Genomic DNA, 12822 nt, shown 5'->3' with positions numbered 1-12822 from the left:
TGCAGCATATCTAGATGATATTGCTGTCTTTAGCTCCACCTGGGAGGATCACCTGATCCACCTGAGGAAAGTTTTGGAGGCCCTGCAAAAGGCAGGCCTCACTATCAAGACTACTAAGTGCCAGATAGGGCAGAGTCAGGTTGTGTACCTGGGCCACCTTGTAGGTGGAGGCCAGGTTCAACCATTGGAGAGCAAGATACAGGCCATAAAGGACTGGGCTCCTCCAACCACCCAGACACAGGTCAGAGCTTTCTTGGGCCTGTCTGGTTACTATAGGAAGTTTGTCAAAAATTATGGGTCCATTGTGACACCACTTGATGACTTGACAAGCAAGAAAATGCCAAAGAAAGTTCAGTGGACAGTTAGCTGTCAGAAGGTATCTGATGACCTAAAGCAGGCCATGTGTACTGCACCTATTCTCAAGAGTCCTGACTACTCCAAAACCTTCATTGTCCAAACAGATGCATCTGAGTTGGGTGTGGGAGCTGTTCTTTCTCAACTGAATATTGATGGTCATGACCAGCCCATTGCTTTTATAAGCAGAAGGCTGCATTTGCACTTTATTCCCGTGTGTCCGCTCCCTCCCCCTCGCTCTTTATTTTAAAATTGAAATTTGGAAAGAACTCCTCATTACATTAGCGCTGCTCGCTTACTGCGCTAGGACATACTTCTTTAGCGAGATTCCTCTCCTTGACTCGGTCGACTGTCAGTCCGGCCTCAGGGGGGGCATCTGATTGTCAGGGAAGTCAGGCAGCGGCCATCTTAGTGAGGGCTCGCGCTGCACGTCGCGCTTCGAGCGCTTAAAAACAAACGTCCATGGCTCCGCGCAGCGGACGCGCATTGCGAGCGCGCTGATCACGCGCCGGAGTCAAGCCAGAGTCCTGCCCGTCTGCGCCCGTCCGCGACCAGACGGGACGCGGGGCAGGGGACTCTGGTCATATTACCATCACGCTGGCATCCGAGACAGCGCCCTCTAATCAGCAATACTGCTACACGCGCGAGATGTTACTCGAAATCGGTAAGACCCCCACTAAATCATGTTATCACTCCATAGACCCCACTGCACTGTCATCTCAATGCAACTCCTGCAATTTTCGATTTTTTAATGTCCCCAACCATCCTGCACCTAATCTTAAAGTTATGCTACTTAACTGCAGATCCATGGTCAAGCATAAATTGGAACTTCACGATCTCTTATTAAATTATGACTTTGATGTAATGTTTTTAACAGAAACCTGGCTAGAAGAATCCTCTTCCCCAGAAATACTTGAAACCGTCCCGCAGAATTACAGCTTACTAAGAATTGATAGGCCTATACAGCGTGGTGGAGGTCTTGCTATGATCTTTAAAAAAGAACTGGAATGCACCCTTACTAACAAGGGCATCACCAACAGTGAAAGTGGCACCTTCACCATTAAAGTGACCCCGGGCATGACCATTACAGGGATTCTCATTTATAGGCCGCCTGGCAATGCCACTCCTTTCTGTAACCAACTTATAGAAACGGCGACGCAACTAGCTATCAAATACAACAACTTCATGATACTAGGTGACCTTAATCTTCATTTCGAAGATTTATATGCCAAGGAAGCTCAACTTCTGAAGACTGCCCTACAAGCTCTGGGAATTACCCTGATATCCAGCTCCCCCACTCATAAACATGGCCATCTCCTCGATCCCATCTTTGCGACCTGGGAAGGTATCGACATACAACCCCCGGTCCCTATTATTTGGTCAGATCACCACATGATCATGTTCAACATACCCAAGACCAGGTCTAAGACCAATGTCCACAAACCCTTGTATGCCAAGCGACGCAATTGGAAAAACTATACCCCAGAACGTCTGATTGACGAATTAAAAATCCACCCTCCTCTCCAAGGTCAGTCCCTTCAAGAAACCTGGAATTCATACGAATTATGGCTCAGTAAAGCACTTGATAAAATTGCCCCCTGGACCTGCAAGCCCCCAGCTAGGAGAACAAAATCTGAACCGTGGTTCTCAGAAAAATTAAAGGTAGCTAAAGCTCGTTGTAAAGCGATTGAAAGGAAATGGAGAAAGAATTACTCCATGGAACTGAAGGAGACCTACAAACAAGAACTAAGGGCCTATCAGAGACTTATAAGAGAGGAAAAAAGCCATTTTTTCCAAAATAGAATTGAAGAAGCCATAAATCCTTCTAAAGAACTGTTTCGGATCTACAAGGAGCTAACAGACACGTCAAGCCTGGACACGCAGGACACGTTCTCTAATGAACTATGCGAAAACATTGCAGACTTCTTTGTCGACAAAGTAGAGAAAATTCATGCCACTTTCTCCACCCTCCCTGCAGCTGGTACGACAATTCCCCCTCTTTACAAAACTACTCTCACCCATTTTTTCACTCCTGACAAAGAAAAACTGTCCAGCATAATCAACAGTATCCACTCTGGCTCCCCTAATGACGTGTGCCCGTTAGATAAATGCAAAGACATTATGGACATTGCCCTCATGGACCAAATAAGCCAACTCATTACCCTTTCTTTCAAAGAATGCCATGTCCCGGTGGCTTGGAAAAACGCCCAAGTCATTCCCTTGAAAAAAAAAACCAATGTTCCGATCACTCAATTTCAAAATCTCAGGCCAATATCTCTACTGCCTCAATGCGCCAAAATAATAGAGAAAATTGTTAACATTCAACTTATGGCGTTTTTAGAGGAAGAAAACATTCTTCACCCCACCCAATCCGGTTTCCGACCTAATTACTCAACGGAGACAGCTGTCTTGTATTCCACGGAATATATCCGCAAGATGGTGGACGAGGGTGAAACAGCAGCGTTGGTCATGCTTGACTTAAGCGCAGCTTTTGATACTGTGCTTCATGCCACGCTGCTGTCCCGTCTTTCAGATATCGGAGTAAAGGAATGTGCATTGGCGTGGATTAATTCTTTCCTCACCAATAGAACTTTCCAGCTTCATTGCCCGCCTTTCAAATCGTCATCTCGGACCGTCAGCCACGGGGTTCCACAGGGCTCTAGCTTGAGCCCTACATTGTTTAACATCTATATGGAACCCCTGGCTCAGATCATAGAGAACTTTGGGGTTGGCATTGTTAGCTACGCCGATGACACTCAGCTGATGTTTAGGCTTACTCCTAATACCGAGGAGTACGCCTCAAACTTCTCGGAGTGCTTGGCTGCTGTGGCCGTGTGGATGGACAGTAACTGCCTCCGTCTCAATGGAGATAAGACTGAGGTGCTAGTGATAGGGAATAAAACCTCCCTATGGTCTCAAGCGTGGTGGCCCTCATCTCTCGGCGAATGCCCTCGACCTGTCGAGAAAGTCAAGAACCTTGGGATCATGATCGACTCGGATCTATCAGGAAAATCCCAAGTTAACAAGATCATTGGAAAATGCATTGGCACATTAAGAATTCTCAGAAAAATCATTGACCTGTTACCAATCAAAGCCAGGAAAACTATCGTGCATGCACTTATTACACCGCACCTGGACTACGGGAATGCTCTCCTTCTAGGCATCAACCAAAAACATCTACACCAGCTGCAGTGTGTGCAAAATGCAGCAGCCCGTTTGGTATTAGGCCTTCCCAAAAGAACTTCTGCCAAAGCTGCACTATCCAAATTGCACTGGCTCCCCGTAAAGGAGAGAATTAAATTCAAGAGCCTCTGCTATGCCCATAGGATAGCCCACAACAAGGGTCCCACCTACTTAAGGAGCCTCATGACCATACACCGCCCTACCCGACACCTGAGGTCCTCAGGAATGTCCCTTTTCAAACTTCCCCGCATCCACAGAGCAAAAATCGGTGGTCGCTCCTTTCGTTATCTGGGAGTGAAGCACTGGAACGCTCTTCCTACTCATTTAAGAATGGAACCATCGGAAACTCTATTCAGAGCTAATTTGAAAACCCACTTGTTCCCTCAATAACTCCGCCTCGCTTTCTCCCTCTGACTTGATTCTGGGTTGAAATTCTTCAGCAATTAGCGCGGGGATACACAGTGTGCAGCCATGCGCTCAATAAATGTTTTATTATTATTATTATTATTACCCCTAGAGAGAAACGTTGGTCAGCTATTGAGAGGGAGGCCTTTGCTGTGGTTTGGGCCCTGAAGAAGTTGAGGCCATACTTGTTTGGAACTCACTTCAAGATTCAGACCGACCATAAGCCCCTCTTATGGCTAAATCAGATGAAGGGTGAAAACCCCAAACTTCTTAGGTGGTCCATTTCCCTACAGGGGATGGACTTTACAGTGGAGCACAGACCAGGGACTGACCATGGCAATGCAGATGGTCTCTCCAGGTATTTCCACTTAGAACAGGAAGACTCACCTGGTCAAGGTTAGTTTAATGTCCCTAGGTTTGGGGGGGGGGGGTTATGTAGGAGAGTGGGGTCTGCAATCCTATGGTCACCCCAGATTTTTGCTTTTTGCTTCACTGGTTTACGACTTTCCCTGGCTGTGGGCCTGCTAATCAGACCCACAGCCTAGCTGTTCTCTCTCTAAATTGACAACCATGTACTTTAGGTGCATTTACCAATTGGCACTGGGCCACCTTATCAGTCCCTGTACCCAGGGCATAGGTGTACCCAGGGCCTACCAGGGGCTGAAGCATGTATTATGCCACCCCTGGCTGGCCATCTAAATCTGACACAACTGGCTGCATGACAGCTGGGGCAAGGTGGTGTAAACACCCTTTGCTGTAGATATAGTATACCTATATCTAACCCTGAAATGGACACATATATTCCTATCAGTCATTCCTATGGAAGGCCTTATCAATCCTGAAGGCAGAGTGCTTGGAATTATGTGAGATGGTGCTCTGGCATGAGCTGAGCCCGTTTGCAGCTTGCGGAACCAAGTCCTAATAGCTGTTCCATGATAACGCTATACCATATACTCTTAAGTGCATTATCAACCTCGCGGTTAAATGCTAACTCTGGTATAACATTATCAAAACATGTCGAGTAAGGTGTCATACGATTTGGAATACTACCCCCTCGCCAATTCTGGCGACGGGGGTAGCATTCCACCCTTCTAGAGGGACACGACATGTATGTAACTGTGAACCCCGGTTAAAGTTAACTCGAGCCTCAGCATCACAAAATGGATGCTGCCACCACAGACACAAGTCTGACCTCCTGCTGCTGGGAGTCCTTCCAGCGAGGATGGCCTGGACAAAGGGTTTCCTGCCTTGGGAGGTGCTAGCACCACCCCAGACAGGATGTTGTGTATTGAGGTAGGGAGGCCTGAAAGGAATGAGACATGCCTGGGGCACACAAGGTGCCCTGTGCATACACCGGTTCAAACCAGTTGCTGGGGCATCCCTGCCCCAGCTCTGGTGGGAAACCGGACAAAGGATAGGGGGTGTAACCACCCCCCTTCCTGGTCCCACCCAGGGGAGGGACCTAGTCAGTAGTGCAGCCCCCTTTAGGAGAATAAAGGTAGGAGCTGGTCCCATTCCAAATTAGATTATCCTGAACTATTCAACACGAAGAAACTCTGGCCTTCGACGTTCTGCTCCACAGAAGACTGAAGAATCTCCCTTGTGGGCAAGGAGTGTCCACCCTGCAACTGCAGGCACCATCAAGCGTCCAGCGGCTTCACTTTGTCGTCTTCCCTCGAGGATCCAGACTTCAGAGCCAGACGAGACCCGGATTCCCAGACCTCTCTGACCTCTACCTACATCTGCAGCCAAGCTGAGACCCGTGGGTGCGACGAGACACGTGGGACCGGCCATCTTGAACGAACCTGCACTTCGCTTCCAGCACGACTCCCGAGGTAAACTCGACCAAGTGCTTTGGGGACTGAGAAGCCCCAACCCCGAGCAGCCCCTGCACCGAAGATCAGCCCTCCAGCATCCACGAGATCTGCGTGGGGCCCTTCTGCTTTGTTGCTGCTCGACGCGTTGTCTGGTCACTTGCCGGCTGGCTAGTGGCCTCCCAGACGACGAACCTTTGAATCTTCACTGCTGGTCTGGTTGCTCCAGACTGGCCCTTGCTCCCTTCCAAAAGAGGGGCACCCCGGACTCTCCTAGTCCGCACCAGATGCTTTCTTCACTCACCGCGTGGGTTGCCTTTGCCAAGGCCTGTTGAGTCCAATCTCGGATCCGACACCGCCGACAGCGAGAGCCTGCGTGGGACAGCTCGTGCCTCCATCCTGGTCATCGAAGACACCTCCTGGTCCACGTGGCTGCAGAGTCAAGCGTCCACTCTTCACCTGATCGCGACGACGGCATCTGGTTCCTTCCTGGTTCCACTCCAGTCACTGGCTAGTGGCTGTGAACATTGTCCCCTCTGCTTTCAGGTCTCCTCCTTCAACAATCCACCCTTGGATTGCACCGGACATCTTCCTCCTGGTCGCCTGCAGCATCTTTTCTTTCAGGCTCCATTGACTTCAACGCGAGAACCCGACGCATTTTGACACCAATGCACCCGCGGCCCGTGGGTGAGGTAACACGAGCATTTTGGTGCTCAAGGGTAGTTCAACTGTCCTAGTGTCGAGTTCCACAGTCGTTTTAGTCCTACCTAGTCAGGATTGTCCGTACTCACCTTTTTCTTGAACTGTACTGTCCATAGACGTTGTTACGCATCTCGCGTGTGAGTTCACACTCTGCACCCGCGTTCCGTGGGCCTCCTATTACTTACCTGAAGTTAGTATAGCGTGGTCCCATCGATCCTACAGCCTCTGGACAGTTCCCTTCCTTTTATCGACTCTCACATTCCACTTACTTAGTATATAGTTTGTCGTGCCCCTAGGGCACCATTGTAATTTTGTGCAACTTGTAGTATTTTTCGTAAGAGATTGTCATGTGCTTAGCCCTCTGACCTCATAAAGAGTTCAGAGGTGTTGTTATTAATAAATATACTGTTTATTTTCATAACAACCTGTGTGGTGTCCTTTCACTTGGTATTCAAGGGGTTATATTGTGGTAAAGCAGCTGGCTTCACATGCCAAAAGAGTTTAGCCTAAGACTGCTTTGTCCATGCTACCATTAGGATAGCTGGTCTATAAGGTTGACTTACAACCAATCACCATAAGGGTTGTTTGGACTGATACAAGGTGATCACTAGAACTAGTGAGCATCATATATCAGGCCAACTTCTCACACTCGGGAACTGGTTTTCTCAGAGGAAGGTTCAATCCTAACATCACAGCAGGCAGAGTACGTATTGACCAAAGGGAAAATTCGAGAGGAAACGGGAGTCAGGTTTTGTCAGCAATTTCCTTCTAGTGGAGAAGAAGGACAAAGGGCTGAGACCAGTGATAAATCTAAAAAAGCTGACCGAATGGTTGGTCTACCATCATTTTAAAATGGAAAGAATACATCTCCTAAGAGATGCGTTAAGAAAAGGGGATTGGCTAACTCGGTTAGTCCTAAATGATGCATATCTGATTATCCCAAATTGGCCACTGCATCGAAAATTCCTTCAGTTTACCTGGATGGGCAATGTTTGGCAGTTTTGCAGTCTCCTTTTCAGGGTTTCCTAGGCCCCTTGGTGTTTCAACAAGGTTCTTTGCCCTGCAGCGTGTTGGCTCAGGGCAAAGAGGGTGAGACTAATCATTTACGTAGACAATATTCTAATAATGGCTAATTCCAGAGAGGTGGTTTCATGTCACACAGACTTTACCATAAACTTATGAGAACATCTGGGTTTTGTTATAAACAGGAAAAAATCTTGCCTGGTACTAAGCCAGGAAACGCAGTTCTTGGGTTTTGCCATAAACACAATGCAGGCAGACATGAAATTACCAGGAGAAAAGTTATGGAAATTTCGCAAGGAAATAAGGAAAATATTAGGGAGGAAGGAGTTCCTCTTGAAGACTTTAGTAAGGATCCTGGGTCTTCTGTCTTCAATGATCCAAGCAATTTACCCCCCACACCCCCCTGTACTACCTGGCACCCCAAAGACTCAAAGCAAGAACATTGAGAACAAGTCAATCTTATTCTCAAATGCTGTCTCGGGACCTGGACTCAACGAATGAACTATTATGGTGGCTGAAGAATGCAGAAGCATGGAATAGCAGAGCCATATTTGGAGAGGAACTGGAGATGGTGGTAGAATCGGACTAGAGTTTAGAAGATTGGGGTGCAAGATGTTGCAACTCATCAGCAGGGGGATGCTGGACAGATCAGGAGACAAAGTTGCACATCAACTGCCTGGAATTACTGGCAGGTTCATTTGCAAGTCGTTGCTTCACAAAGGACTTAATGAAGTGTTCTGTGATGTTATGCATGCGGTCAGATATGTCAATAAGATGGGAGGTCCTCACTCCAAGGGGCTTGTGGATTTAGTGAAGTTCTTTTGAGGGGGGTTAAAGCTTAAGCAAGGTCATTTCAGTAGTAGTGGAGCATATCCCTGGATTAGGCAATGGTGTTGTGGATTGGGTCTCTTAGAATTTCAGAGACTCCAGCAATTGGAGGGTGAACGGGGAAATCTTCCTCAGTATCCAGATGAGATGGGGACCCTTTGGGTGGACCTTTTTGCAGACAGAGTGAACACTCAGCTGTCGAACGTTTTCAGCTGGAGGCCGGACCCTCAGGCCTAGGGGTTGGATGCCTTGCTACAGAATTGGAGAGGTCTAGCACCTTATGCTGTCCCTCCGTTTGTCATGCTACCAAAACAACTATTGCACTATGCAGGAACAAGGAGATCACAGTAGTGATAACACCTCTTAGGAGGTCACAGGCCTGGTTCCCAGTACTACTAAGAATGAACATAGATTACCAATCTTAATTCCAGGTTGTAGGGAAATAATTATAGGTCCAGAGGACAGTCACACCCTCTTGTAGAGCAAGGAATCCTGAAGCTGATGGTCTGGAGGATTTCAGTAGGCAGTGGCATATCCTAGGCCTTTTGGCAGATGCTTTCAGACTCATATCGGAGTCATGGGCAACTGGCACAAGGAGAGCATATAGACTGGCTTGGGGGAAATGGGTTTGTTGGTGTCTTCAACGGAATTACAATCCTGTTTCAACTGTTTTAGTACATGTAGTTAATTACTTATCAGACCTATTCACACTAGGACTCTGTTATAGAACAGTTCATGTGTACAGATCGGCTATAGCAGCTGGTCATTGTCTAGTAGAGGGAGTATCCGTGGGTAGAATTTACTGTCTAAGAAAATCCTGCGAAGCATGCAGGTACTAAACTCAGCTTCTGTGAAGTACACTGCTCCATGAGATGTTAGAGATATTCTACAGGTCATAATGAGTTGGGGTGAGAATTCTGGCCTATCCCTAACTCTGCCTGGTATTGTTTAGACGGACCACATCTGTGAAGGCTTTAGACATCACCCACAGGGCCTACCAACCTGAAGGGGTTTGATTTTATTTGAAAGGGAGAACACAGACCATGTCAACTTCTACACAGAATGAAAGAGGTTGTATGTGAAGTTTTTGATGGAGTATGAGATTAGGACTGAGAGTTTGAGAGGAAATACAGAACAAAAGCTAATATTGCATGGATGGCCTCATAGAGCTGTTTCTTCCACCACCTTAGCAAGATGAGTGAAAGGAGTAATAAAGGAAGCTGCTGTGGACTTCACTATGTTTGGTGCACACTCCCTTAGGGGTGCTTCAGTCTTCAAAGCTTTCTTCTTGGGAGGAGGTTTACAGGATATCCTTAGGGCTACGAATTGGTCCAAGTATGTTTAAAAGTTGTTATTTTAGACCTGTTACAAGCACAATTGATAATGTGTTAAATGCACTTTAAACTTCCATAATGTTAACCTCTGTGTCATGCCATAAAATTTAGATTTTCACAGCCTGGTGAGCAGAAAATCTGGATTTTATTTAAGACATGGAGGCTAAGATTATCCCTCCACACTGATACCCTCCCTAATTGGGTCAAAATTACTTTATCTGAAGATGTTTTTTTTTCTTTCAAAGTAAGAAGCTTTTCACTGATGACATTTTTATTTGGAAGTTAAGGATCTTCAAAGTTATCTTGTTCGAAACGTTAAGGAAGGGAGAAGACTGCGTCTGGGGTGACTTTATACTTTATTAGAATGTTGTTGAAGTTCTATATTCTTCCATTGTTGCTGATGTGGGCTGTCAATAAAGGAGATTTCAATAATCTTAGCCTCTGTGTCTTTAATAAAATCCAGATTTTCTGCCTACCTGGCTGTGAAAAATCTAAATTCTCTAGTCATTGCTTATGAAGACTCAGTGCTGGTACTAAGGATATGAAATGATCATTTCTTTATGTAAAACTCTTAAACCTCAGGAGGAGAAAGGGACACTTTACGTATCTATGAGGAGGATTGTAATATACCTCTGGACTTCTCTGGTTAAGTTTGGGTGCATAATCTATTTTCAGAGTTCTAGGCTCTCTAGGGCCCTTAAGGAATGGGCCCCAAATAAACGGGTGTCATGGTGTGTTCCCCATAGTTTACTGGGGCTGACCTGGTAGATCTACTTAGCTCCAAAAGGAAGTATGTTCATACCATTTTTAGGGTAAAGGAGAACAGGCAGGTTCCTCTCACTCCTGTCTCTAATGCCTTATGCTCTAATAGATGTGGAATGTTAGGAGTCAGACAGAACCTGTCTCTCTGCTGCAAGGCGTATTGTAAGTGTAGGCTCACCCGGGTTCCTAGAAACAGATAACAAACAAACTTAATTACCAGACATAGAAACACCCATCTGTGGTTCAATGCAGATGTTTCTCCATTTTAGACAACAGTGCGAATAGCATGGTATTGTGATTTAAAAAGTTGTATGAGTTCTAGCTAATAACTCCTAAGAACCTATAGTACCCAGTGATATTTAACTGGTGCTTTAGAATACGGTGTCTGTTACACCCGCAATGCTGTGTTTTGTTTAAGTGCAAGGAGGCCAATGGCTGTGGCAATCATCTTATTTTACTGGAAAGCTTCAGAAAACAAGTAAGTTGTGAGACAATCTTAGCCAGTATACTGCAGCTCCTGTGACAGATCAGGCTGCCCTAGTGGATTTATCCAAATAGCTGGAAATCTGGTCATGTTGCCCTCTGCAGTGTTCACAGGCCTCGCTCATGTGCCTTGATGTCCAAGAAAATCTGCCCGAATTGTGGGTTGGGATGAAAAGTGAGATATGTGCTGGAGAAAGGGGCAGTTTCACAGAATATGAAGCACTCAGAGGAGTCCTAAAAGGCAATATTCACTTGTAATTACCGAGAGTCAAATAGTGTGACTTAAAACAGCAAAATCACACCTCAAGGAAAAGGCACAAACATGGCGGATTATTCAAGATTTGAACGTCATCAGTGCACCCTTGCAAGGTTACCCTGAAAGAAGAGGCCGGATTATGTGTGGAAAGGAGATTGTCAAACTGCTTTGTGTTATCAAATCATGCATCACTGAAGCCAACTCTATGGCATAGCTTGATCCTGCAGTGCGTTCACAGCTGGTTGTTGATGCCAGTTCTGTGATATTGGGCCCCACCCTTGTGAAACGTGAATATCACTGAGGTACCATATCACTCACTGCACATGCCATTCCGAACCTGACGAAACATGAGAAGGCCTGCTCGCGTGCTTAAAAAGGGATTCTTGTCTCTGTATGGGTATACAAAAATGTACACAATTTTTCTAAGAAAAGTGTAGTATATCACTTTAAGATTAGTGTAATGTGTGGAATCTTGAGTAGGATCTAGAATTGTTGATATGTGTATTGGATAACATTCTCTGGGAGCGGTTAAGAGCGAAGCTCTGTTTCATGTCAGCTGTACAATTTATTCTCCTGTGCTGGGGGTTTAAATAAAGAACCAATATACAAGAAGTTACCGGTGCATCATTCATTACTACACCGATTTGGCGACAAGGACCAGGAACCCTCAGTACAAGCTTCAAAAATTTTTTTTTTTAAAGAAATTTGAAGCAAACAGTCTAAGGAACAAACTGTTTTAACTTCATCTTTATCTTCAACTGTGCCGCGCAAATTAATTCAGCTAACTATTCACGGACGACGGAAGACTCCTGACATCCTCCTATTCGTGAGTTTTCTTCATACTGGCTTAAATATTTATTTTACGATTTTTATCGTGAGAAGATTCTGCCTTCTAGCAACTTTATGCTTCACTAAAACTGTTACGTTAACGCCTGCTGTTTATTGACTTTTAAAGCATGCCCGTAATTAATTCGTGAACATCTGTGTTTAGCTTTGAAGCTTCTAGCGCGAGCTTTCTATAGACCCTGAGTGCGAGCCAGTTAGCGCGTGGGCAGTTGTGTTTACCTTTGAAAACTTCAAGCATCAGCTTTCCTTGGATTCTGAGCGTGAGCCTGTTGCCACCGCTTCATGGTTGTTTTCCTTCAGATAGCCTGCGCGTGTGTGCAGTGAATGCTCGAACATTCTCAGCTCTTCTGCTTAGTCCTCATTACTGGATATTCAACGTGCTGATGTCATCTATGCAACGCAAAGGTCACGCAACGTAATAACAGCGGCCATATTTGATTATTTTTTTTCTCTTTCTTTATTCAGCGTGAACAACATGAATCTGTGGATTTAACCTGTGTTATCCCAGACATACTATTCATCGTTCCTACACAGTAAGACTGCAAATATTATTACTTATTTCCTGGGATTATTGATTTAATATTCTTTTTTTTTTAAATGAATAGAGAATCCAGTACAGCTTCTTCACACAGTAATACCAGCATTACTTTGAGTGATCCAAAAGAGTTTCTAGTTAATCCAGGTGCACCAAATATTAAATGGTTAGATTGGAAGGAATATTTTTTAAATTATATTGCCACACTAGAAGATAATGGCAGTATCATGTCTCCTGAGAGAGAAAAAACGAATTTTAATGCACTGTTTAGGACCTGAAGGTTTCAGAGTTTATTTA

The 12822-nt window shown here is 45.5% G+C and overlaps 1 long non-coding RNA gene across 1 annotated transcript in view; it reads right to left on the bottom strand.

Moving 5' to 3' along the window:
• Positions 1–12341, bottom strand: part of LOC144823795 (uncharacterized) — a 184706-nt gene extending 172365 nt beyond the window's left edge. The window contains exon 1 of the long non-coding RNA XR_013608839.1: positions 12210–12341. This is a non-coding gene — a long non-coding RNA (uncharacterized LOC144823795). The remainder of the gene's footprint in view (positions 1–12209) is intronic.
• Positions 12342–12822: the final 481 nt, after the last annotated feature.

Source organism: Lissotriton helveticus, chromosome 3_1 (genome assembly GCF_964261635.1).
Source record: "Lissotriton helveticus chromosome 3_1, aLisHel1.1, whole genome shotgun sequence".
Taxonomy (NCBI): domain Eukaryota; kingdom Metazoa; phylum Chordata; class Amphibia; order Caudata; family Salamandridae; genus Lissotriton; species Lissotriton helveticus.
This window is presented reverse-complemented; position numbering and strand designations above follow the sequence as displayed.